General features: G+C 40.4%; 1 long non-coding RNA gene across 2 annotated transcripts in view; it reads left to right on the forward strand.

The window, feature by feature from the left end:
- The window catches only part of LOC116038136, a 105994-nt gene that overhangs the window by 70815 nt on the left and 7787 nt on the right, over positions 1–27392 (forward strand). For both annotated transcript variants that reach the window (XR_004102031.2, XR_004102030.2), the window contains one exon: positions 19175–19246. This is a non-coding gene — a long non-coding RNA (uncharacterized LOC116038136). The remainder of the gene's footprint in view (positions 1–19174; positions 19247–27392) is intronic.

Consider the following 27392-nt stretch of genomic DNA (forward strand, 5'->3'; position numbering starts at 1 on the left):
TTATTTGAATATTGTTATTTTTTTCTGGTATGTACTCCATAATATAGGCCTAATCTTTTTTTTTATGTTTAGGCCCTCTATACCAGTGATTAAATATTGATACTGAAAACCAAGTGCTATTATAATCACGGATTTTCGCGTGCTATATTTCAGTGTGAAGACTAATTTTCCCTATAGTACTTATAAAATGCAAGTGTCAATGTGCACATTGTCTTATAACTAATTCGAGTTAATACAGTCATAATGACAGTATAACGACACGCTAATTGGCCTTTTTTCCTTCACAACAATGCTACCAGATCAGCATCTCTTTATGATTTAATAATGTCAAACGCTTGGCTGGCTGTGCTGGCTGCTGAGCCTGCTGGCTGCGGTTGGGAAGAGGACAATGCAGCTCCGATTCAGGAGATCTACTCACAGGCTATATGGTCATTGAAACCAAATACAGTGAGGAGAGGACACAGGCTTTTCAGCAGGACATTTTAACAGATTGAATTTGAAAAGGCACGAGGGTGCTTTTTATGTTCAAACAAACAGTCTCTAAATCGAAAAAAATAAAGGCAATTATCAACAATGCAGACATCATGATTTTTTTTTTTAACACCTAATTCTCTTGTATGTTTTCAGCTCTTTAGCTCATTCGGGCAGCATGAGGCAACAGGTGACTGACTGTATGGGGCCGGCCCATCGTGCAGCTACAAGTGAAAGTGGCGCACGGTCTGCTGGTCCTTTGTTGTCCGGAAATTTGGAGACTGTGTTTACTGATGTCCCTCCTCGGGCCTGGGGAGGAGAGGGAGAGGGGAAAGGCGGGGATGTAGTTTGCACACTCAGCGTAAGCAAAAAGAAAAACACCAAATCCGACTTTTTGATATCATTTGTCAGGGAAATCAGTGACAATTTCGGCTCAAAAAAAGCCTGAAAATGGCAGAATTGAATGCGTCATACCGAAAATCTAAAGTAGGCTACTTGTCTATAATAGCTCAGCCCATAGCTACACTATCAGAACATTTCTACGTTTTTTTGTCTTTAGACTTTGAAGCAGAACAACAATGTTCTTTCTTCCATGCATCACGTCACTCTTCTGGAACAACATCAGCGGGTTTCCAGGCTGACATGTCCGGCTCAAGGAGCCTGGCAGACCCGGGAGGAGGGGAGGGGAGGGGGAGTGGAGAGGAGAAGGGTGGGATGCCTTTTGAAAACACAAAATCGTTGCTGGATTCACACAACGTTCTTAAACACTGCAGTGACTGGACAAAGCACACCCCTCACGAGGTGCAGATTGTGATCCAGTTGTTCTGAGGTGTTGCAGCTGATCGTCTGGCCCATGCACAGCTCTGATTTCCACCACCGTCACTTGTTAAATCAGGGAGGTCTCGATTTCTCTGCTTCTGGAATCAGCCATTAGATAAATAATGTTGTTTTTCGTTACACAACAGTCTGACAACAATTTTGCAAACACAATATAGCCTGAACTCCTGAACTCAATCGCTTTAACTCTTATCATCTCAAATGTCCAGGAAAAAACAGAGACGATGATTTTGTTCCCTCGTTAAAAAGGAAATAGGCCTAAAGATCTGAGAAGAAACAGGCATTATATGAGATGAATTCTGTTTTTATGTGGAATGTTTTTAATTTTTGCACATGCAGGCGTTAAAGCTAGGCCTATATTTAAGCCACTGTGATCTAAAAAGCCGTTTCATAATTATACTTTCACTGTTACAAATATGCTTCTTGTGATGGCACCGCATTCAGAGATTCCTTTATAGAGAAGGCTGTTGAGCTGATGGGACTGAATCATCATTAACAAGCCAACAGACACAGGAACCCCCCATCCTCTGGTCTCATTTCCCAGCATAGACACTAACCTCTTTCACTCTGTCATCAGCCTGCCTCTCTCCCTCTCTCTCCCTCTCTCTCCCTCTCTCTCCCTCCACCGACTCCGGCACACAACAGCACCGTCCATTGTTCCCGGCCCTCCCTCCCTCTGCCTGGCCCCCCGACCCAACTGTTGACCAACAACTCCACTCGCACATTAAACGTGGAGGGATGCAGCGAGGTAAGGGGGGGGGGTTGTCCTATTTTAGAATATCGCACATCCTGAAATGGTTGAGGAAAAGTGGCTGTAAAAATGTAGAGGCACATGTTGAAGGGTCTGAAAGAGATAACAAGAGGCCTCGGGGACATGCGCAGCCTTCTGAATGCATGCTGCAGAAACTGAATGTATGCATGTGTTAGTGAGTGCGTCTTTACAATATGACTCAATCTTAATATTCACATCAGGTGTTTTTCACTATAATGAATATGAATAACGGCATGGATTTTGATATATTGTAATTGTTATAATCCAAATGAGACTGTTGCAAATGGGATTATGCACAAATCTGGATTTGTTAAAGACAACAGTTGACATTGGCTTTTCCCCACTGTTGTATCTGTAAAGGTATTAATAAGTGCAAAACCAACCTTTTTTCATTTTGAAATATTTGTTTTTATTATCTTCTGACTTTAGTAAAAACCCAATATGTAGAAAAGTATTTCAGTGGTAACATTTTCTTGTGCAGCAATCTGAGCTTTGTTGAAGGTGACAAACTACAGAAATAACCATAACAAATTAATTAAAAATGGTAAGTATATTTTTGAGTTGTTAGAGTGTGCCCAAAATGTGCTTAGTTGGTCTCTTTACAGACTAAGACACACTCACTACATTAAAATACTTTCACAGTACTTACCATACCGTACTTAGAGTACCAATAATGATAATGCGTTTTTTATACGACAGCTGTCTTCATTGGATTATTTAAGATCACTTTACAAACTTATAACTGCTTTTAACAAAGTGTGTAGACTATCACCATCAATGCTTTTCTTTTACTATACAGACTTTAAGGCCAGCCAATACTGCTAATATGTTAAAGAAATGATTAAGGCAAATTTAAATTTGTTTGGAATTTAAGGTGTTTTAGAGGAGATTACATTTCCACACGCCATCAGTCAGACAATCAGGTAACGTGTGTTAACCCACAGGACAAAGTGTTAATGTGTTTTTAAAGGTAGGCTTACATTACAAAGTGTCACAGAGATACTGGAGTTGTTCAAAGGCTTTGTCAGTGACATCAACATGACAGCACTCTCAGCTTCACACACACACACACACACACACACACACACACACACTCTATACATATATGTAGGCCAAGCTCATCCTCCAGACAACACTCCCTACTTGTGTTTCCCCTCAGTCTGCACTTATTTCCTCCTCTCTTCAAGAATCAGATAAAAGCATCCGTGCTCATGATGATGAAAGCATCCTCTAAATGTCATTTGCCGAATGTTTTTGTGTCACATGCTGATGAATTTAGACCCTTCAGTGCTGCAATACTGGGCTGTTATAACGAATCATGTTGACACACAGAACATCACCCCAGATTACATTCCTCCATTGGGGAAATGTCATATCTCTTTCAGTGATGAATTATTCATCTGACCCACAGACCTCTGCTGGTTTTATTATTGTATTCTACATACTGGCTGAATGAATCACCACTTTTAACAAGCATTTTGAAGTTTCTAACCGTGTGGATCACAGGTTACTCCAAACATTATGTTTTCAGAATGTATCCTCCTTTCTTTTTGCTGTATTTCCCCACCAAAATTTAAGTTTGTTCAAACATTTAAGTAAAAATAACGTAATACGAGTGAACTCTCATACAGAAAAACACTCATAAAACACATTTTCCTAAGCTGATATCCGCAGGAGGGTCCACTGTGGGTTGTTGTCAAGAAGGAATTCCCACTTAATTATTAACCATTTAACATCACAGCTCATAAAAGCTGTTACACGATCGATTTACTGGCACTGTTTATCTTTAAGATGATAATAATGTCATAATTAATGCCGTAATGTAATCAGACATCTTGTCATCCTTCAGATTATACAGTATTTCACATCTGTAAAGCTCATTTAGACATTATACATGAGTCTGTTTTGACTGGCTTAGACTGCTGTGGCTGATATGAGCCAGCCAGTTATGGTGATAGTAGTATGTTAATGCTGTAAATAAACTGCTGCTTCTCTGAAACGCAGCTACAGGGTGTTCATGACATTGTTAGGCTCAAATCGTGTCAGTATTTTTGATAAAAATGAAACACCAATATGGCATGGACCCTTCCATCTGCGTTTCTGCTTTTTTTTTTTGTATAGCTCCTATGCAGAGCAATCTTCTTTTATGAAGCGTAAAACCTTGTCGATCGTGTTGACTGTAGTGTAGATTTCGATTGATTGCATCAGTCACTATCAGGCTATTCTGGAGCTGGTGACTCTGAGGTCTCCCTCTCTCCGACTCTCTGACAGAAGCTGTTGTTGAATGGAAGAGTGGCCTCTTTCAGTGTGGGTGTCCCCTCGGGGCCAACTGGGAGAGATAATCAGACAGGACAGTTACAGACAGACAGGCAGACAGACTGATGCAGTAGACTGAAGTTGTTTCTCCCTGACTTAGACAGTGGCGCATTTGGGAGACTTTTAGATGAGAATTTGTTATTGTCCACATGTTATGAACTCACTTTTGTATCATAAAGACTTTTCATTTTTGAAAATGTGTTATTTTCTGAATTCCCCCCCTCCCGTTTTTTCCCCTTTAAAGTCAACAATGAACTGTGTAAATCCTGTTAGTAGGGTGGGTAATATTGTCTGTAAATCAGTGGAGCACAGCAAAATCTTCTATCATTTTAAGTGTAGTCATAAACCATTAAAAAAATATTATATTCAATTAAATTAGATTACATTAGATTAGAAGAAGTCTTATTGATTCCTGCATTAGAAAGTCACAGCACAATACGTTAAATAGGAGCTAAGCATGCTGCTCAAATAAAAAAGTTTAATTCACCGAAACCCTCAGATCTTAAGTTAGATAAGATATGCCCTTACCCTGTATACTGTATGGTTGCTTGGTTAGTTAGTAGTAGTTAGTAGTTTTGTTAGCCCACATGGACACATGCTATGGACTTCATTTTCAGTCTTTTCTCTTTAGGGATAACAAATACACATTTCTTTTTCTGTAGCAAATGATAGCGCACCTGAATGTAACTGCTCACAGAGATCTTTAGCTTTTAGTCAAATTCTGCTTCACGCAAGGATTTACACTGTAGTTGTTTTTCATGAGACAATATGTTCATATAGTTATAATCCCTAAAATCCTTTTTTTTTTTTTAAACAACTCACTTTCTCCTCAACTAACTGAACAAACTTCCTTTGTTGCTGCTCAATTAATAGAACATGGCTTCCTGTGTACCAGAAGAAGCTTTAATTAAGTGGCTATAGATTGATGTTTGATTTTGTGAAATTAAATCAAAATCACCTTGAGCTTTAGTTGGGATCAAATTTCAAAAGATTGCATGATCGTAACTGGCCTCATCTGTGGAAGTTTCCATCACGTGTGTGTGTGTGTGGGTGTGGGTGTGGGTGTGGGATGGAGAGAGAGAGACATGGAAAATATAGGGCAGAGAGAGAGAGGTCTGGCCCAGGTTGGGTTGGGCAGGTCAGTGCAGCAGCATTTGATTGTAAATAAGAGAGGAGTCAGTTCACACGCCGATCAAGTGACTGCCGGGAACAAGCGAGCCATTTGAATCAGGTGGCTATCTCCCTATCTGAGAGATCAGAGCCCTGTCACACCCCCCCCCACCCGCCTCCTCCCTCTGCTCTCGTCATTGTGTGTTGCGCAGTAAGGGACACACACACATGCACACAAGTGAAATGACATGTCCCTCCCTGCTGGCTATAAGGGCAGGCAGAGTGGCTGGATGAGATTTCACTGTCTCACATTAGGAGAGGTGAGGAAAGGAAGAGAAAGGAAAGGAGAGGAGGATAGAGGACAGGAATACCCCCTGCAGTAGTATACCATCCTGAAACCCCTCCTGTTGTTGGCTCTGCAAGAAAACAACATATAGGGTGGAGATATGAGAGATGCATGTATTGCACTCCATTCAAAGCCATACTTTATTTATTCTACTGCTTTTTTATTTTTTATTTTTTATTTTTTTTTTCAACTTTTTGTATTTAAATTTTCACAGCAAGCGACTTAGCACAGGCCATGGTGAACAAAGTGTAGTGAAAAACGGTGTGTCACTTCCCTTTAATTCCCCTACCCACCCACAAACCAACCCAGTTCAGGTCCAAAACAGACTATTCTACTGCTTTTCTTGAGATTTGAGTTGAGTTGTGCTCAACGTACTCGAGCTCTCATTTATCAGGGAAAGTGATCAGAACTCATCAATGGTTTCACCATTGATTTATCCATCAATTATGTTTTCAATTTATTGATCAATCTATAATCCCAAAGAGCCCACAATGTCTGTCAATTGCTTGTTTTGTCAAATCAACTGCCCAAACCCCAAAGATAAAAATATTTTAAAAAAGCAGCAAATCCTCACATTTGAGAAGCTGGAATCAGCAAATGTTTTGGCTTCTTTGCTTGATAAATGACTTAATAATTGATTTTCCAAATAATTAGCAATTCATTTTTTGTAATTGATTAATCAACTACTAAGGTAAAGTAAGTTGTTATCGTTTAATATATAACTAATTATCCGTTGTGCTTTGACCATAACACTACAAGAAACCAGAGTATGATTTCCATTTATCTGGTTGTCACAATAAAGGCTGATAAAAAAATGGATCAAATAAAGCACACACACACACACACACACACACACACACACACACACACACACACACACACACACACACACACATTTTTTATGTTGCGTCTTGACAACGACCCCGGGGGAGACGATGATTTGTGACAGCTGCTGCTTGTTAATATTGATTAAATGACAGCCAGGATCATTTACCGATTTACCGACTGACAGAGCTCAAACGTGAGAGGCAGCCCTGAGGGAGAGCTCAGGACGGTTAGCCTGGACAGCCTGCAGTTTATGTTTCGAACATCATCTCTATCCCACTGTGACCCCACTGGACACATTAGATTACACTCTTCATATTTGATGTTGAGACAATCAATACAATAACTTGTACACAAGTGACAAATGCATGTTTGAAGATAAAAAAAAAAAGAGAGATAAAACACCACTTATAATATTCCTGTATACTAAAGTCAATGTTACTTAATCTCAGATTTTGGCAGTAAACTTTATGAGTAAAATTGTATAGTAATGGTAAGGAATGATGCCCAAAACTACCAAATTAGACCCAGGTTGTTAAAACGGTAGTTTGCTTCAAAATATATTTGAATAGAAACCGTAAACACCATCGGTAGGCTAAGAGAAACTTTGTGATTAACAAAATGTCAGTATACAACAGAGAAGAATATTTCAGAACAGACCATGGCAGAATAAAATAGATCAAAATAGAGCAACATTGTGCCAAAAAAGAATAGTATATGAAAGAACAGAATAAAACAAAAATTGCTGCAAAAACAAGAGGCAGATGTGTTAATGATACCTTCTCGCATAAAGGATTTTATCCAACCAATTCCACAAAGAAAAGTCTTTACAAAAAGTATGCTGTTACAGTGTGACAAGCTCCACATATAAAAGCTGCACTCACACTTTTTTTTTGAATGAGGTGAGGAGAAGGTTAATGTGGGAGAGGATGTTTGATTTGGAGCTTTTCAGCGGCCTGTCAGGTCTTCTTGTTGAAGGAGAAAAGGTTTAATAAAAAATTCCGTTAGCATCCTTCATCTTGAAAGCACAATTTACCAAGTACATTGGTTTCTACATTGTCGTTGCAAACATATACAGTATAGGGACAGAAATATAAATATGAGACTGAACAGGACAGGACAGGAGTAGACTGGACTCATTAGGAAAGGAAAAAGTTGGACAAGTCAGGACATGACATTACAGAATAGGACAGTTTATATGAAAAAGACAGTACAGGATAGATCCGGACAAGACAGGAAATGAAGGGGATGGTTATGATAGGACAGGACAAGATAAAACTGGACTGGACATGGCAAGAAAAGAACAAGACCAGCCAGGACAGTATGTTCTGTGATGGAACAAGACAGGAAATAATGGATAAGGACATTACAGGACAGGGAAGGGCTTTTTATGATAGGACATGGCAGAAAAGGGCAGAGACAGAACAGGATATAGGGCATGATGCGGCAGATCAGGACTGGTTGTTATATGTAGGATAAGACAGAACGGGACACTGCATGATAGGACAAGACAGGACAAAAGGGGCTCATAGGAGAAGACTAGACACAAAAAAACAGGACATTATTGGACAGCAAAGGGCAAGGATGTGATAGGACGAGACAGGATATTACTGGACAGAAGAGTGAAGGATAGGACAAGAAAAGACACTGTAAACAATGCTGTCTCTTTTCCATCTTTTAGTTTTATGTCCCTGTTCATGTGGTGAGTCAACAACACTGGCAGTACTGGGACAGAGGGGACATTTACTGCTGCCAACTGTCCCAGTACTGAGAGTGTTTGGATCGTCGTGTGTGTGTGTGTGTCTGTGTGGCCTTGGGAACGAGCCAGGTGAGGCTGTTGAGCACAGATTAAAGCAGAGATGGATCAATCACTTGAGTCTCTGGGCTGGTGAGTGACAGCTAGCCTGGGGACACAAACATGGACACTATTGATTTTGAGTCTCCTTCCATCAGATCTCTCTGAATTGCTCTTCTCAAGGCTAATGCACACAGTCAAACATTTACAATTGCACACGCACACACACACACACACACACACACACACACACACACACACACACACACACACACTCACATACACATTGATGATAGATATTGTTTCCTTAACTCTGTCTTTCCATCTCTCTGTCTCTGTCTCACACACACTTACTTAGTCATGTTAGGACTCTTGCTGTGTGTGAATCTCTGTAAGCAGGAATGGCCCTCCGGCCATGTTTTTTAACGGGCCTACAGGATATTTAGCAGCATGGAGGGAGGTCTCTATGGCACTTGAAGGAAGCTATTAGCAGTAAAATGCCATATACTAAGTAGTTTACAGCTTGTGAAGAAGTGCAGCCTGAAAAAGTTCAAACTTCATACGAAAACAAGAAATCACGACGAGCTGTAAATGATCTAACAAATGTCACTTATATAAAAGACAAAAGTTGAAATGTGCATTCAAGGATAAACTAACACTAAGTTCGACTGGAGTGGTTTTTTTTTAAATGTTACTATCAATTTTTATTTCCAAGTTTTCTTTTAATGATATTCTCAGTGTTCCTCGACATAGAAATCAGGTAATCTTCCTAACAAAAACAGTACAATAGGTTAATGTTGTGGCCATCAGTTGAAACTTTCATCTTTTTTTTCGAGAAATATTTTTGCCCTGTCAGTTTGGTATTCGAATAGCTCTAAATTCTACAATACCCATTAGCCTCGAACATGGAAGAAGACCGAAACGGTTCTGTATTATTTAAAAAAAATTACAATTGTGAATAGAAACTGTCACATCCTTCATCTAGAATGAGATTGTGTTGTCCCAGGGAAAACAACAGAATCACGACAATGTTATAGAGCGACAAAGTCCACAGATGAAGGAGGTCAAGGTGGTTGGATGAATGCATTAACAAACACTGGACTTTAACATGGGAGACTGTTGTTCACTTTCCTTCGTCTACTGACAGTGAATGCTGATCTCTCCCCGACCTTAACCAAGTAGTTATTTTAACCAATACAACAATGTTTCCCCAACAACAACCATTTTGTTTCTGTGCCTAAACCAAACTTAACCATAGCAGTGTCAGATCAGAAAACACAGTGTCCTTCTGGAAGGCAATTACAAACAACATATTGGTCCAGAATCTGATAGTAAACGTTTTAGTTTCAGCTCACTGTAGCCCAAATTTAAGTTCTGTGATTGTAAGTTTCTTACTGTAATGCGTAAGAAAAGATACAGATATTTTCAATCACACTTGCTCATCTTTTGTAGTGATGATACAAAACGAGACCACAGAGAGAGTTTTGTGTTCATCCAAGCTTCGGAAGTGCTCCAACTGCCTGTCACCTAACATTGTCTGTGCAGAAAATGAGCAGGACTTTTACTTCTGGATGCCAAAAATAACTTTTTCCCACCTTGCAATAGCGGAAAGGACACAATGTGCCTTGAACAAAAGTTTTTTTTTTTATATACAGTACAAAGAGAAGAGGGGAAAAAAATAAAATCTAAAAACAAACAAACCAAACAGCCTCTGTGTGGCTGTGGATGATGGGAGGGGACGTCTGTATTGGGAGCAGTGGCCTAATAAGGTTAAATACCAGACTGAATAATCTCCCAGTAAACTGTCTACTCATGGAAAACACAGAGATGCAACAGCAGCAAGTCTCGCTTTCTGCCAGGCTGCCCTCGCTCTGCCTCCCCCGCTGCTCCCCCCCCCTCTCTCTCTTTACTGTTGTGTGTGTGTGTGTGTGTGTGTGTCTCGCTCTCTCTCTCTTTCTCTCTCTCTCTCTGTCCACACTGTTCTGTCTTTCTCTTCTTTCTTTACTTTCTCGCTCCTGCTCTGCTCACCCTCCTCCTCCTCGCTCCTCGTCTCGTCTCAGTAAGTAGGATAAGGCTTGGAGAGCTCTGTCGTCGTGGTAACTGCCAGAAGTATTCAGTTTGAAGTTTGAGGAGGTCAGTTTGCGGGTCGCACGCACGCACCCACGTACCGCTCCCCACTCCCTCCCCCCCCAAACACACACACACACACACACACACACACACACACACACACACACACAGACGACCTGAGAGAGAGTAGGTCCAGGCCCCCATATGGGCCCTGGCCCTTATACATGAGAGGATGAGGAGGGGGAATAAATGTTTTTGGAGGGCAGGGGCCACTGCAACGCTCTGCATCTGAAACAGTTGTGGTACCAGAACCTTTTCAATCTCTGGTACTGAAATTAAGCTGATTATGAGTGTTGGAATATCTGACTCTGAATTACTCTTTGTTGTAACTGGATTTTTTGCAGTTCAGTTGCCCTGATGTTCATTTCCATTCCTTTAGTGTGATGATGATTCTTTCTAGTCATATTCATATTCAACGGGTGTTTCATAGTATCCAAACCATCTTTGGAAAATGAAAGAAAACCTAAGCATTCCCTAAGAAATTCAAAGTAAAGCAAATGAATCAATACCGCAATGTAAAGTACTCTACTACAATCTAAAGTAAGTTTAACTTTCATTAATCCTTCTTTATCTTTAATTGAATTTAACTCTCCTAGAAAGTACTTTCAGGTTGGTTTTACTTTCCTAAAAAGCAGTGGTTAAAGAAGTATTTCTCTAAAATAAAAGTAGCAATAACACACTGTAAAAGTAAAAGGCTACAGTGCTACATTTTACTTAGGCAAAAGTACAGTAACAGACTAAATGTTGGCTTATTATTACCGAAGCATTGACATTTAAAAAGCATTTAATATTGTAGCTGGTTAGTGTGAAGCCTATTTATACTTTTCAACTACTTTACAGACTTTTGGATAGTTTAATTATATTTTATAAACCGATCATATCTTTTTGCATGTAAAACTTAATCTAAGAAGTAACTATGAACTGTGCTGACTAATAAATGTTGTATGGTATTATATTTGCCTCATAAACGGTGATGCAGTACAAGTATAACGTAGTGGAAATATGGAAATGAGTAGAGTACATGACTAAATGTACAAACTGGACAATTAATTCACATCTTTCTGGCTCTCAGCAGATAGTTCAAACCATCCAGAGTGAGTACAGTTATGTTTTCAGGAATTGAAAGTGCTGGTCAGACACCCAAAAAAACAAAACATTAATTCTGGCCCAGCCGAGGTCCAATGCTCACCAATGTTTCTGTGCTATTGTCAATTGTATTTGCCTTGACTGTGGGCCAAAATCTCTCCATGCACATAAACAGCTCTGGCTGGGGTTAGACTCACATGGACACCTTGAACACTCCGGGCATTGGGAAGTACTTTTACACCATGAAACACAGAGGTCCTCCACTGCCACCACACTACCACTACTGGTGCAGGTGCAGTCCCCTCACTCTCACATACTGTAGAACTGGTAACTGTGAATGTAAATGTCTACCAGAACTGTCCTCTGTGTTACAAAAACAGCAAAATTAAAAAAGATTTCTAGCATTTTCTGTGGGGTGGACGACGTGGGCATTGGATCACAAATTAAGGTTTTGTTTTTCTGACATTAATTATTTGTGTTTAAAGGCCAGTGAGGCTGCATTTATGTCATTTCATTTCTGGCAAGAGGAAAAGGAAACTGTGGTTATCAGAGCAGTTTACAACAGTGATCATTTATGAAAAATATGTTGTAAAAACTTTCTTAACTTCCTTCCCCCCCCCCTCTGTGTCTCTCTCTCTCTGTCTCTATCCTGGGTGGTTTCTGATGTAAATGTTTTTAGTCAGTTGGCGGCTGAGTCTCAGCAGGTGGTCCACCAAATCCACCGTAACCCCCGGCAACCCCTGTCCAGCCAATCCAAACGCTGCCCTGCCTGCCACTCCGCTTAGTTAGCCCTGACAGGACCCTGTGTGTGTGTGTGTGTGTGTGTGTGTGTGTGTGTGTGTGTGTGTGTGTGTGTGTGTGTGTGTGTGTTTGTGTGTGTGTGTGTGTGTGTGTGTGTGTGTGTGTGTGTGTGTGTGTGTGTGTGTGTGTGTGTGTGTGTGTGTGTGGCAGTACTCAGAGGACAGGGCGTGTTCTTGGAGTGGTCATTAAAAGTTTATTAAAAAGTCTTCAACCGTTGGGAAAATGTGTTTGAGTATCAGTGATCATGGACGCAATTGTGCTTTCTCTGTCTGTCTGTGTGTGTGTGTGTGTGTGTGTGTGTGTGTGTGTGTGTGTGTGTGTGTGTGTGTGTGAGACTAAGCTCACTACTACAGCTATGTCCTTACCTCAGAAACATAACTTTCTCACCTCTGTGATGAAACTCCTCACTTCTATCCATTCAGAATTTTCTAAAAAACTCTTTCTGTCAGTGTTATCACTCTGATCTATTGCTTTGTCAGGCTGCTGAATGCAAGAGATGTATGCCCCTTTCTTGCATGTTGCTGTGAGGCATTCTGGGAAATGTAGTGAGTCGGTCACTCCCTGACGTAGTGGACAATGTACTTTGAGAGGAAGAAGGTGCACCAAAAAGTATTTTGCACTTAAAACATAACACCTGAATAACCTCGCTGTAAAGATGATAAATCATATGTACCCGGGTTTGCATGCCTTCTAGTCATCATAGTTGCACAAATTTTACTTTAATCTTTTTTAACCTGGATCTCAATCTGGGTGTTTTCAAAATGTTAAAGAGGCTTGTGGTAGCATGGAGTTCTTCCAGGGTTTCAAAGATACATTATACAACTCTGAGAGGTTTTATTGTTGTATTATTGTAAAATGAAATGACTAATTTGCAGGTAGACTGCCAGGAAATTTGATGACTGATGACAAAAATGTTACCACCAAAAACAAATTACTGGGGCAACGTCTAGCTCACCTTGTGTGCCCTGTGTAGGCTGAGTCCTTGGCAGTGGCCTGGGTTTGCCCTTTGCTGCATGTCGGCCCCCTCTCTCTCCCCTTCCTTGTCTTGAAGCTATCCTGTCAATTAAAGTCCATAAAAGCCCCAAAATTAATCTTAAAACACTTTTTGAATGAACCAGAGTTGTCTCAGATACACTAAAACAATCAGGCCCAGTTTCTCTATAAACTTTAAACAATAAACTTTAAATACTCCCTACTGCCTGGTTAGCTCACCTGGTAGAGCGGGCACCCATATATAGAGGTTTACTCCTCGACGCAGCGGCCGGGGGTTCGGCTCCGACCTGCGGCCCTTTGCTGCATGTCATTCCCCTTCTCTCTCTCCTTTCAAGTCTAAACTGTTCTATACAAATAAAGGCCTGACAAAATGCCCCAAAAAATAATCTTTAAAAAAAAAATAATACTCTGAGCTTATTATTTTACATCTGGTATGATAATCAAACTAATCTTTTCTAAATTGGAAATACAGACCTTGGATCATAATGCTTCTCTATTAGACATTAAAACACTTTAATCTAAATTATTGAGAGAAACAAAACAGCTCCTTAAGTTAAGGAGTGGGATAATTAGAGTCAAGCTGAATAATGACACTTATGTTAACGGTTTACTTATTTAACTAAACTTGTTCTTCATTGTGCCTCATTGAGTCTTTTGAGCACTATGTCAGATAAGGGCTTAAAGCTTCCTGCACATTGGTGGAAGCAGCAGAAAGGTGCAAACGTAGAACCCTGATGCAACGTTTTTACTTTGAATTCTATGAATCCACATTTCTTTTCTTTATGCCCTCCCTCTCTCTTTTTTTCTTTCCCTCCTTGTGTGAGTGATGTGATAACGATGATGGCGATCACCTGAATACATTTCTTTTCTATGCGAGTGACAGAGGCAGCGGATGGATGGTGTAAATGTCTGAGCTATCATCATCTTTGATTGGCTTTGAGTGGCTCTGAGTGCTGGGTCCATCCCAACTGCTTCCCTTGGTCCTTAGGAGCAGTGTGTTTGTGTGGCTTTGTGTTTATGTATGTGTGTATGCTGTGTGTTTCTCAGGATCTCTGCGTGCGGTTATGTGTCTGTATGAGTAAGTCCCTGTATGCCCTACACATGACAAACCATACCAGGGCATCAAGTGGTTTTAGAGACTGTAATTCAGCTAAAGGATACAGGTTGAAACTGTGTCCCCAAAGCAATTGCCCTGCTAAAGTGTTCTTGAGCAAGGCACTGAGAATTTTCACACAAGAGATATTGTGACTCTGATTCATTAATATCTGTGCATATAAACAGTTAAATGGTGGAAAAGGTAGACCAAGATCTTGTATCTCTCTTTGTAACAACCAAATGCAACCAATAAACAACTCAATAATAAGGAAAAATGGCTACTCATTTCCTCCAGGCTTCAGAGGAAGTGTCATCAACCCGATTACCCGACTCCTCCCACTCTTCTCTGAGCTCCATACATACCAAAGACAGCACTGGAGGGAAGAGAAAGGCTTCCAGTTAATGTTTAACCAGGCTGTGTAAAGACAGAGTTAGATAGCTGAGCTTATGAGCAAATAGACTGTGTGTGTGTGTGTGTGTGTGTGTGTGTGTGTGTGTGTGTGTGTGTGTGTGTGTGTGTGTGTGTGTGTGTGTGTCTGTCTGTCTGTCTGTCTGTCTGTCTGTCTGTCTGTCTGTCTGTCTGTCTGTCGGTCGGTCGGTCGGTCGGTCTGTCTGTCGGTCTGTCTGTAACAATGCAGTTTGGAAGAAGCCGTGAAATACTGCAAAAAACATGTAACTATAATCTGACTTAATATAATAAACTATTCTATGTTCAATGTGTAGGGGTCAAAATGTTTGTAGTACACAGGTGATTCTGAAAGATTAGTTATACTGTATAATCAACATATAGAAAGCTCTTGGGGAATTTTCTCAACTAATCTCATAACTGAAATGAAATCTCAATTTAGTGATTGACCGTGTAGTTGTTGATATTGATAAGACAAGGAGTCATGTGGTCATAAAACCTTATCAACAGGTGGAAGACAATGTCAAATGTATATTTAAAGTACATTTGTCAATTGGAGATCCGGCAAGAGGCCAAATATAGCTCCAAAAATGATGATCACACTGCACCCCGTGTTAGGTGTGTGTGGTGCATCAATATATGCATACATGGATGTCTGCATGTGTGCTAAAAAGAGAACAAGCTTTTTTTTGGCGAAGTTGGCATTACTTGCAGTGTGTGTGTGTGTGTGTGTGTGTGTGTGTGTGTGTGTGTGTGTGTGTGTGTGTGTGTGTGTGTGTTGGTGTGTGTTGGTGTGTGTTGGTGTTTTGTATAGAAAGTGCTGCGTGCAGTAGAACGGGGGATTTGGTGCCATCAGCACAGTGATGTCAGCACACAGAGACAAACAAAGCCAGAATCCAAACCCTCTCCCAACTACCCACAATCCCCCTGGACACTGTGGGGGGCCCTGCCTGGGGACCCGCTGCCGTTAACACACACACAAACTATATAACAAGCACACACACGGAGATACACAGAAAGTAACATGCAGTTGCGTTCACAAGGTCGGTTAACCACACTACACCATGGCATGGCATACCATACCATACTATACCATACCATACATACATACATACATGTAGTTGAGGCAGCATTTACTCAAGCACACTGACACTGACACGTGTAATAGTATTAATACACTCGAACATATATGCATGGTGGCTAGAGGGGTAGAAATGCATTGTATAACTGGTCATCATCAATCTTTCCTCATGTTAATTTACACCGGACTAAATCTGGGTTATTTGGTTCATACATAATGTTCCATTCTGGAAACTGTTAAGGAAATTATTTTTTAGCAAAGTTAAACCAACTATGAAGTAGTTGTAGGGAACTCTCTGTATTAACTCTGTAACAGCAATGAGTGAGCAGTCAAATCAGAAACACACCTGTGTTTGCTTTGGGCTGGCCCTCTGCCACTTCGCACCAGCCTCAGCCGCATGCCTTGCAAATGGGGAATGACATTACTGTTATTGTATTCGTGGTGGAGTTCATATGAATATACTGTGACTGCGTTGAGGCGTTATGATAACATGTTTAGATAATATAATAGCACAGGCTGTTTGATGGAAATGCTTATCATAAGGGCCCAGGAAGTCAAGTCAAACTGCAATGGCGGACAACTTAGAGATGCTGAAAACAACAACTACAAAATATTAGCTGCTTCAAATCAGAAATATCAATATTAGATTTGCATACACTGGTAGCACTGTTCTCGACAGGTTTACGGTTACCATTCTCCCCGCTGCCATGACTGTTAGGTTGAGGTGGCCATGTAACTGTACCCTATACATTTTCTAGCCGAGTGGCTTGGCAGTAATACTACCTTGCTGTACCCATTAAGCTACATGGGAATTTAACCCTAAACCCCCACTGGCTACTTAAACAGTGTTACCATACCTCTTCATACTGATGCGTTATACACCATTTTCATATGGAACCATGGTACCATTTGTTTATGTTTGACCTTGCCATACCCACAAACTTTATAACAAAACCAGTCTCCAGAGGAATTACATTAACATTAAAAACTCTGCAGCACTTAATTTACATCCGATGCCAAAATTTAGTGCAAATGCATAAAGTAGTGTGCCATTATCTAAAGAAACAGTCTTTCACATGAGATTTTATTATACTGTACTATTATTAGTGTTAACGGTAATACTGTAGTTGCAATGCACACATTTAGTAAGAGCAATTTAAGTCAGGTTTCATCCAAATGTAGCACAAATTGTAACTTAATTTCCAGAAAATTAGCAAAACTAAGTGCTAATGAATGCCTGTTTACATCCATTAATGCTATGAGACTTTTAGGAGTTGGGCGCTGGTGGTATTAATGCTGCAGGCAGGTGCCATTAAACCATTGCAGAAGAAAAGGGCGCAACAAGATGGCATAATAAAAAGAAAACACCAGTCAAACCTCAAATGGTAGAAAACATGATGGAAATATGGCATATGTTTTTTTTTTCATGTACAGTATTAACTCAAGCAATCTTTCAATCCTTTTTTATAAGACCTTTTTTTGCTTCGAATTTTCTTCGTTAACCAGTTTTTTTAATAAACAAATTCAAAATGCACTTAAAAACAGTCGGATGGAAACGCACTTGTTGAACATTTAAAAACTTCAAATCACTGAATGCAACATCTGAGATTTTGTAGAATCGTCCAATATCAAGGTTGTGTCTAGTGAAAGGGTCGATCAGAGGGTGAAATTTTATTGTTAAACATTTTTAATACCATACAATAGGTACCTTACTTGTGTGATTATTAACAGAACAGATAATAAAGAACACATCAGTGTAGTTAATTAATAATAAAAACGAATGTGTCTCTCCGAGAGATTTACAAGAAAGAAAACTCAGAAAACTGTTATTTTCATAGTGTTAGTGACTTTTGGGTTGCTTGGTTGCATTAAAAAGTTTGGTGTGTGAATAAAACATGAATGTTGGCCCTCTTATTGTCTTAAGAAGTTTCTGTAAAACAGCGTCATGTCAGATCGCACCATGTCAGCTGGCAGCGACTATCTGAAAGAACTGTAAAGCTTTCTGTTTTAATGCTGCCATCTCCTCGTCGAACTGTTACACAACAATTAGCAACTGTTGCTGTTTGTCTCTGCTCTTTAAATGCCCTTCTGTCCAAAACAGTAGGAGACAGACTGGGGCTGATAGTGTTTGTGGGTGTGTTTGTGTGTTGCTTTTTTGGGCTGTGGGATGAGGGTAACTGGGCATACTGGACCAAAACAGGTCTTCATTGTGCTGCAGGAGGAGCTGGGTCGTGCTGCACCCTATTCAGCCAAGTTTGCTGTGTGTGTGTGTGTGTGTGTGTGTGTGTGTGTGTGTGTGTGTGTGTGTGTGTGTGTGTGTGTGTGTGTGTGTGTGTGTGTGTGTGTGTGTGTGTGTGTGTGTGTGTGTGCGTGTGTACATTTTTCACCCCATATTAAGAGGGGGTCCTTCATATTCAGATGCTTGTTAGATGTGCTTTAGCCAATGCTTCAGTTTGACACCAAAGAGTCAGCTTTCATTTTTTGCAACTAAACTTTACTGCAGTGCAATAAGAGAAGGAAGTCTGTGAGTTACTAGCCTGAAGATACTTGTTGCCTGGTAACACAACTTTGTATCAGGAAGCAGTGTGAACTGTTGTGTGTGTGTGTGTGTGTGTGTGTGTGTGTGTGTGTGTGTGTGCAAGGATCCACTGTGAACTTTTAGTTTTTCACCAAGGCTGAGTGAAATCTTCAGACCCAGCCATTTTACTTAATACATTAAAATAATAATTCTGTGGTGCTTCGTACAACGCTGATCACCTGTTAAACTAGTCTGAGCTTCGGTAGTTGTCAATCTTCCTTTTCTGTTTGGGCATCACTGCGCATGCTGCTTCTCCTCTGATCTTCATCTAAATCCTGCAAACAAAGCAGAAACATTTAACACGAAGAAAAAGACTAAGACGAAGAAGACAACGACGACATAATTAACAAGTTACATTTTTACACTGTTGTTAGTTACACACACAGGCCCATGCATGAGGATTTTCTTAATGACAACCTGCAACACTGCTGTTAAGATTTGGCAACTTTTGTTGTAATATCAGCTACACAGTACAAAAATGTCACTGATCATCTCTAATAATTATTTTTTTCATTTTGATTTGTTTCACCAGTGACGTAACGGGAGAGTGAAGACACAATTAAGAGACCAGAAAATACATAAACCGGATGAAAAATGGGAACTGGTAGGTACACACACACACACACACACACACACACACACACACACACACACACAGTGAGTCCCATAGAGAGACACAGCAATGCCCTGGAGGGTGCCAGTCATGCCCAGCTTCCGCTGCGCTCTAAATTGAGCGTGGCACAGAGTGTATGAAGTCAGCCGTCTGGAAGAGAGCCAAGCATTGTTCCTCCAAGCAGCTGGATGGTAATTACTAGAAAGAGAGAGAGAGACAGAGAGAGAGAGGGGAGCCCTGCCACCTCACTACTGTTACTGTTGCTACTGCTTCCTCTCCTGGCACATGTATCATATTGGATTACATTTATAAATATATACTGTACACACATTTATCTGCTCTAAATGTACTTTAAAAGGGATACTTTTCAAGTTTTTAATGCTCTTATCAAAATGGGAGCAGACAAATATGCTTGCTTAATGCAAATGTTTATTATTGCAACAATCCAAAACTATGACAAATACTCAAAAATAACCTCAAAAATACTGTATGCTCAAAAAACTATCCAGCATGGCCATCCAGCGTGGCGTGCCTTGGTGAGGGGGAGGAAGGCTCTCTGCATCAGCCGTATGCATGGCCAGCAAGTGTTATTTAAGACTCGGCGTACTCCCGTGGTAACTTAGTTCACATCGACAGTACATGCAAATAACTGGAAGGGCTTTGAAACTGAACTTGCCATTTAAAAGACCCTTTTCTTTATCCATTTCTCCTAGCCATCCACAACGTTACTGCTGCATCGCTTCCTGATTTGCCAAACTACGGAGCGGCCGGAGGCCCAATCGCAGAATGTCGGTGCGTTAATCGCGCGTCAAAAAAATGTATTGACAGAGAGAGCTGGGAGTCAACAGAGAACCCTTTCGTTGCATGTACACAGGGATCAGTGATGTAGTGAAACATCAAAAGGAGATGAAACTCCAAACTTCAGCCAATACAGCACATTGAGGTTAGTTGTAGTTCAAGTTAAAAAGTTAAAACCACACACAAAACCTATCATAGAATATTGTGCAGGTAGAGGAAAGAAAAAGCCCAAGGCAGGATTATTTAAAGGAACACGCCAACTTATTGGGACTTTAGCTTATTCACCGTATCCCTCAGAGTTAGATAAGTCCATACATACCCTTCTCATCTCCGTGCGCGTTGTAGCTCTTTCCGACGGCTCCACCGGTAGTTTAGCCTAGCACAGATCCTTAAGGTAATCGGTTCCAACTAGCCTACTGCTCCGAATAAGTGACAAAATAACGCCAACATGTTCCTATTTACATGTTGTGATTTGTATAGTCACAGCGTGTACAAATAACAAGGTCACATGATGAGCCGTTGGAAAGAGCTACAACGCGCACGGAGATGAGAAGGGTATGTATGGACTTATCTAACTCTGGGGGTTACGGTGAATAAGCTAAAGTCCCAATAAGTTGGCGTGTTCCTTTAATGTATAGTGTACAAACATCTTAAATAAAAAAAGTTTGCACAGTTGTCATGGAGATGTCATAGAGGTAGGACTGTGCCAACGCAAACCTGGCTTGTCTTCCGGTTGACCTATGTCAAAATTACAGACTGGCCACCGAAATTAGTGGGGAGGGGCAGTTGAAGCATGCGCAGACGCTTAACCTGACGATACCCTGGTTAAGGTGTATACATGGAGGAATACCCCGCTTACCGAAGGAGTTCTCTAGGTCTGTTAACCAGGTTATGAGAACTCCGGAGGGGTAAGGTGTTTACATGGCATTTGAGAAATCGGGGTATTGTCTTAACCCAAATATAATCCGTTTTTTAAACTGCATGTAAACGCAGTGTGATATGTGGTTGAAAGATCCAGAAAAAGCTGGTAAGTAAACCTTGACTTAATTACAGTTTAAATTACAAAGAACTCCAATGTGCAGGAGAAGTGTTTCCATTTTGCTTCTAATGTAAGAACACATTTAATGCAAACTAGCAATATATTGGACCATTACACATATAAAAGCAGCTTCACCAACATTAGATTTAATCCTTGAAACAACCTGAAGGCTTTTGCTAGATGACATACAATAGGTTCCCATTTGATCAGTAGGTAAGAGAGGTACTTAGATTTATAGACAAGAAGTAGACCTACAATTTTGTAATACACTCTGAAACCAAACAGAAGCCAATGCAGAGATCTGAGAACAAATGCAATGTGATCAAATCTGTTGTTTCTTGTCACGATTTTTGATTTAGCTGTAGTGGGCCTGCAGTCGACAAGAGACACTAACAATGTCAAAAAAAGATGTACGTAAATTATATACAACTGAAAAACATGAACAAACTAAACTATCTGTTGTTTTGCATTTGCATTGTTGTTGCATTACATACTAAAATATATATTTTCAAAGAAGCCTTAATATAAATTTTACTGAAAGACCCTCTATCCTAGACTACAGTACATTTACGATAACAAACCTACGGCAACCGAACTTCCATGTAAGTTAAATCCTTCCCTTTTTCTCTGCATAATTACCATGTTTCCTGCAACTCTGAGCATGTGTGTTGTTATTTAGCTACATTACTTTAGATACATATGATGCTGGAGGAAGATGGAAGAAAAGAGAGGGAGAGAGGGGTGGAGAGAGCTTTGCAACCATCCAGGCCTGAGGAATGTGTCAACTCGCTGTCAACTATGTGTTGCTTTGTCATGAGACCACAGAGCACTGGAAACACGTAAAGTTGCCTTTTTCACACCTTCGACTCCTTCCTCCCTCCCTCCCTCCCTCCCTCCTTCCCTCCTTCCTCCACCGCCCCTCTCCTCCCCCCTCTTCCCCACACTCACACAGTGGCAGCAGTAGCCAGGCCAGTGCTAGTGCAGCTGTGACCAGAACAATAGCATTCCTCAGGTTTTAAACGCCTGGCACTTAGATTCCTAACAGTCAAATTCCTGGCGGGGAGAAGCTGGGGGTTGCTATAGGACGCCAAGAGCTGTGAGATGCCTTGTAAGGAGACGTACAGCTGTAAAGCGCTGTGTGATTTGTGTTTTTTTATGAGAAGGATGGATGGGTTCACGGGGGGAAGCTCTGTTGTTCCACCTCATGTCCTCTTTTCCTCAGATGAGACATTTCCAACACTCCGATTTCAGCAGTTTAGGTCGAGAGGCGTCCTGCTGCCTTGTCTGGGCATCATGTGTCGATAGAGGCACCTGTTAGGTCATCATGTGTGTCTTGTAATGCTTTTTTGGTTTATGTGGTGCCGAAAACGACACAGTTGTGTTGAAAACGACACATTAGTTTTAAGAGTGTTAAATGAGGTGTTAGCAAAGGAAACAAACAGGGATATGTTGTGTATGTATGACAGTCAGGTCTATCCCACTTTACATATTCTCCTTTCTAACATTTTTATCTTTCAACCAAAGAAAAAATAGATCTTTCAACAGAGAAACAAACAAATAGTATTGTTTCTGATCTAGTTTGTTTCTTACATAAAACATTTTACACGTCTGTATACAGAAGGTTTTATAAACACTCAACCATATTTTTTTCCTAATTCCTAAACAGTGCTTGTGCTGCTAAAATAACCTTACTGACAATTGATCTGTCTTTTTCCAGCGAGAATGCTTTTATTTTGAAATCCTGTGGATAGGTGATGTTAGCCAGAGAAAATGAAAAGCCCAAATGCTGTGCTTCTTACATCATGTGTGCCTCCTCTGGTGGCTTCACTGCAGCACTGAGCTGCCAAACTATCAGCCCATCTGAAATAACCCCAAAAATAATGATTCTCTCATTAACCACGCCTGTTTCACAATTTAAATATAAATGAATCTAATTTAGAAAACCTCGGCCACGATGAAGGAGACTCATTTAGAGCCAATCTAAAATTAATGAGGGCATCTAGAGAGAGAGAGAGAGAGAGAGAGAGAGAGAGTGGAGAGGGGCCCTGGGTGGCTTAACAGATACCGGAGTTAACAAGCTACTGTACTTTAAACACTGGAAAATCCCCATTAATTTTAAAGTTAACGCACTACTGTACTCTGAATGCTGGCAAATGAGCTTTAATGTTAGTTCAAACACATTACAGCGACATCTTCACACTGACTCTTGGCCTCTAGCTGTCAAACTACTTTATGTTGGCGTAAGCCTGCATTTATCAGACTCTGCCTGGTCAAACAGAATTATAATTTCCTGGACATTTTTTTAATACAATGGCACATGAATATGTTTTTGCATATGTGCATGAATCAGCCCTGACACCTTAATGCTGTCAGATTTACATTCACAGTTAAACATCAATGTCCTGTATAGAATTACAGAGCTAGCAGAAGATGTAAAAGTTTCCCATGATTGATTCTGCTTCAGTAAAACTTCCAAATAATGTATTTCCATTTACATATGGCAGGAAGAGTGACACATGCACAAATATCCTAATTTTCAGGCTTTCCAATGTTCTAAACTATATGGAAAACCTATATTTTTCTAAAAAAAATTAAAAAAACCTAATTTTTCACACTGCAAGTTTTCACATTAATCTTCTTATTCTGTTCTCTTTAAACAACTCATTTTCACCGCCTTTCCCTCAGCAGCCATCCGAGTGGCTGCAGCAGATGCCAGCCAGCTCCCACAGTGACTGTTTGGTTTTGCAGGTTTAATTCCCGATGGGTTTGGGTCCTGAGTGATTAGGCTGAGCCCTAAAGGCCAGCAGGCTTGTCAGGTGTCTCCACACATTAACGTTGTTCTGCTCACACCCTGAACCGACAGCACAGCGAGGCAGAGGGGGAAAGAGAAACACTGATCTGGCGTGGTGGGAGGCACAGAGGGATGGAGAGAAATTGTATTGTTCATGTATTAAATGAGACTTAAAAAGACGTTTTCTTTGAATTTGTATTAACTGTTACATTTAGAGGAGCCCTTTAAATTCAGTAGGATATCAGTGATGTTTAAAAGGTTAAATGACAGTGCTGTTTCTTTTGTCTTAGAGGAAAGAAACCAACCTGGTTGGTGACTCATTTTGACTTGAGAAATGCATTTTCATTGTATCTTGTATGTTTTCATTGTACCTTGACTCATTGTATCTTGACTTTCAACTTTGATGTCCTATTGTGTTTTGAATCATAACTCAAAGTACAATAGCACATTAAACTAGAGGCATACTGTAACAAAAAGATGTTAGTTTGTGCTAAAAGAGTGTTAAAAGTTGTACATAAGTTAGAAAGCACAATAATGAGAATCTTTCCATTCTAAATAAACTAAAAGGATTCATAAGTTTTTTCTCAGGAAGGAAACTGGATTTCTAGTCTTGTACATTTTAATAATCTGTGGTGGTATTATTGGTTTGAATTGGTATTAATCTTAAAACGACACCATCTTCCATAAAATAAAAAGGCTTTTATATAAAAATGCAAGAACATGAAAAACATTTTAAGTGGAAGTTTGTATGCTTTTTTCCCCCTTTCTGATGACTTTTAGTTCCAGATCTTTTCTGCTAGTAAAAGCAACAGACTGATGGATGCTACCTCAACATTTTCTTTAGCCTTTAACCCTAAAGCCAGCGGAGTAACAACACAGCCGACTTTTCCCTGCTGGATTCAAATAAACTTGCATTGTGTCTGTGCACAAACAACTTCCTGCATGCAGACGTGCAGCTTGTTAACGGGGGCGGGCGACCAAAAACAGAAAAAGAAAAAACTCTTCCTGCTTCTGACCTCCAACCCTATCCTACCCCACCCACACCCACCGCTTTCACAGCATGGTACAGCTATAGGGGGGGAGGGAGAAGGAGGTGGGGAGATGGCGTTAGGCTTTGGTGTGTGTGTGTGTGTGTGTGTGTGTGTGTGTGTGTGTGTGTGTGTGTGTGTGTGTGTGTGTGTGTGGTGTGAGGTGTGTGAGGTGTGTGTGGTGTGTGTGTGTGTGTGTGTGTGTGTGTGTGTGTGTGTGTTGTGTGTGAGGTGATGCTAGGTTTTCAAGTAGGGGGGAAACTTATGTCCTGGTCTGAGGGAGTTGAGGAATAAAGTGGAGGAGGGGAGATGAGAACCTGCTGAGAGGGCAGCCTATATACACTCCTCCTCCTTCCTGCTATACCTCTCCCTCCATCCCTCGCCTCTTTAAACCCTCCTCCCCCTATGTCTCCATCCATGGGGGTAAAGTACATTACATGCTTGCTAATCAAGTTCCATTACAAGTTTGGAGGGAATAGCAAGAGACTCAAGTCTTCTTTTTTCCTCTTTCTACCTAGTTCAGTGTCTCCTTCACTCCTTGCTTTACCAAAACTCTCTTCACTATTTAACAGTGTGTAGCCTTACTAAGTGTTACTGCAGCCACGACATGCTGGGGATATACCAGCGACTTGGTAACATGTAATGCCAAAATCAGTTCAAAAACAAAACACCATTATTTTTCCTGAGTAATTATAAAATTCAAGAACCCCGAATATTTTTTATGTCTCAGCACTTTGATCAAGGCAAACAGAATTTGAATGGATTTACAGCCCTAGTTATTGCAAAGGCTTTTATAATGGTCCCCATGATGGCACTTTGCAGCAACAAGTATGACAGTTGCACAAATTGTAATAGAAGTTTGAACAACTTGACAGGTTCATGGAAATTGTGGCAGTCCGTCATAACTAAAATGTGCTATTGGCCCTCAAAGTCAGAATTCCAAGTAGGAAACCCTTATTTCAGTTTGATGCGTCTTCTCCATTTTTCTTTTAAATGCAACACATGCTCGACACCTAAGTGTTGGTTTTTCCAGTAGTGTGGTTAGAAAATAGGTAATTCTTCCAAAGGCTGATTGTAGAAACGGCAACAAGGTCATTTAAATCCAAAGAATTTGTCCACTTAGGCACCAAAAGAGAAACATACCTGCACACGTCCATATGAAATACTAATAGAAATGGCAACAAGAAAGCAGTGGCAGTATTTTTGGTGTGCATGTTTCCGAACAAGCATTTATGGTATAGAGGTGTGTGTACCCCACGACGCAAATTTCATGCAACCTGCTAATTTGCATATGAGATACAGTATGTTGTGTGCAAGATGCAAGATATTTTGGTGTTGGAAGAGGAAACCTCATGGGTTTTTCAAAGGGGGAAGAGTAACTCCGTAACTCCGCTGAAAGTTTGGCATGATCTCCAAAATCATTAGGGCTAGCCTTCATCAAGTGGCAGCAAAATCACATATCAGCTAAATCATTATAGTCAAACATGGAAACATGGGCATGGAGTGACTGCCTTTGATTCTACCCCTGTCTAGTTTCATACTAGATTATGACTTACAAGCCACTATAAGCCAAACTAACAGAAGCTCACGTGGAATACTGGGCTGACTTGAATAAGCTACAAAAGCCCCTTCAGAGCTCTGTGGTCTGCTAACCATACAGGGGATCAGAGGATGAGGTCTGCACAATACCACCGTGACACACACTGGATCTACTGTACACAATATCTGGACTTACATATTGAAACTGATACACATACGAATACAAAAGACATAGCAGAGACAGTCTTACAGGGCTAATTAGCCATGAAACCTACCAAAGCTCAATTACAATTTTTTTAAGAGCATGAGCTGTACTGGCATAAACAGGCAGCTTTTGAAATATAGTGTCATGTTTTTTGTTGTCCGTCATATGATCAATTATTGTTTTGTATGAGCTACATGTTAGTGCCAGTTGAAAACGTACTGCTTACAACACTTCTTGCCCACTGAGGCAGTGATAGACAACTGTATTATTTACCAACCGAAAAAGCAAAAAAGAAGAGGTTTAACTGTTATTTGATACAAATACTAATAATAATTTAATGGCCTCCTCTCTTCCTCTTCTGTTGGTAATTGTTTTAGTGGACACCTCTATGAGTGTAGATTGTTCAGGGGATTATGTTCGGGGAAGCCTAAAGTCACCACTAATTATCATCTATTTCTACACACACACAATTGTTATCTTGCCCTCCATGCACCAAACTCAAGAGAGTTAATAGATGTTTTAAGGTCATAGCTGTTTTGTCACCTTTAGCCAGTGGAAATTCTTCACAGCACTTGTTTATTATTAGTCATTATTACTTTCTCTTTCGGCTCCATGTTGGGTTTTCAGTGCAGGTATTCATGTTAAAGCTGTTTGTATTTTAAAGCTATTGGTATGAACTTGTTTTTGTTTTCAGAAACTTGTATTTTGCTGCAGTTGCTGCTGCAGCTTTTGGTAAT

The sequence above is a fragment of the Sander lucioperca genome, chromosome 11, assembly GCF_008315115.2.
Source record: "Sander lucioperca isolate FBNREF2018 chromosome 11, SLUC_FBN_1.2, whole genome shotgun sequence".
Taxonomy (NCBI): domain Eukaryota; kingdom Metazoa; phylum Chordata; class Actinopteri; order Perciformes; family Percidae; genus Sander; species Sander lucioperca.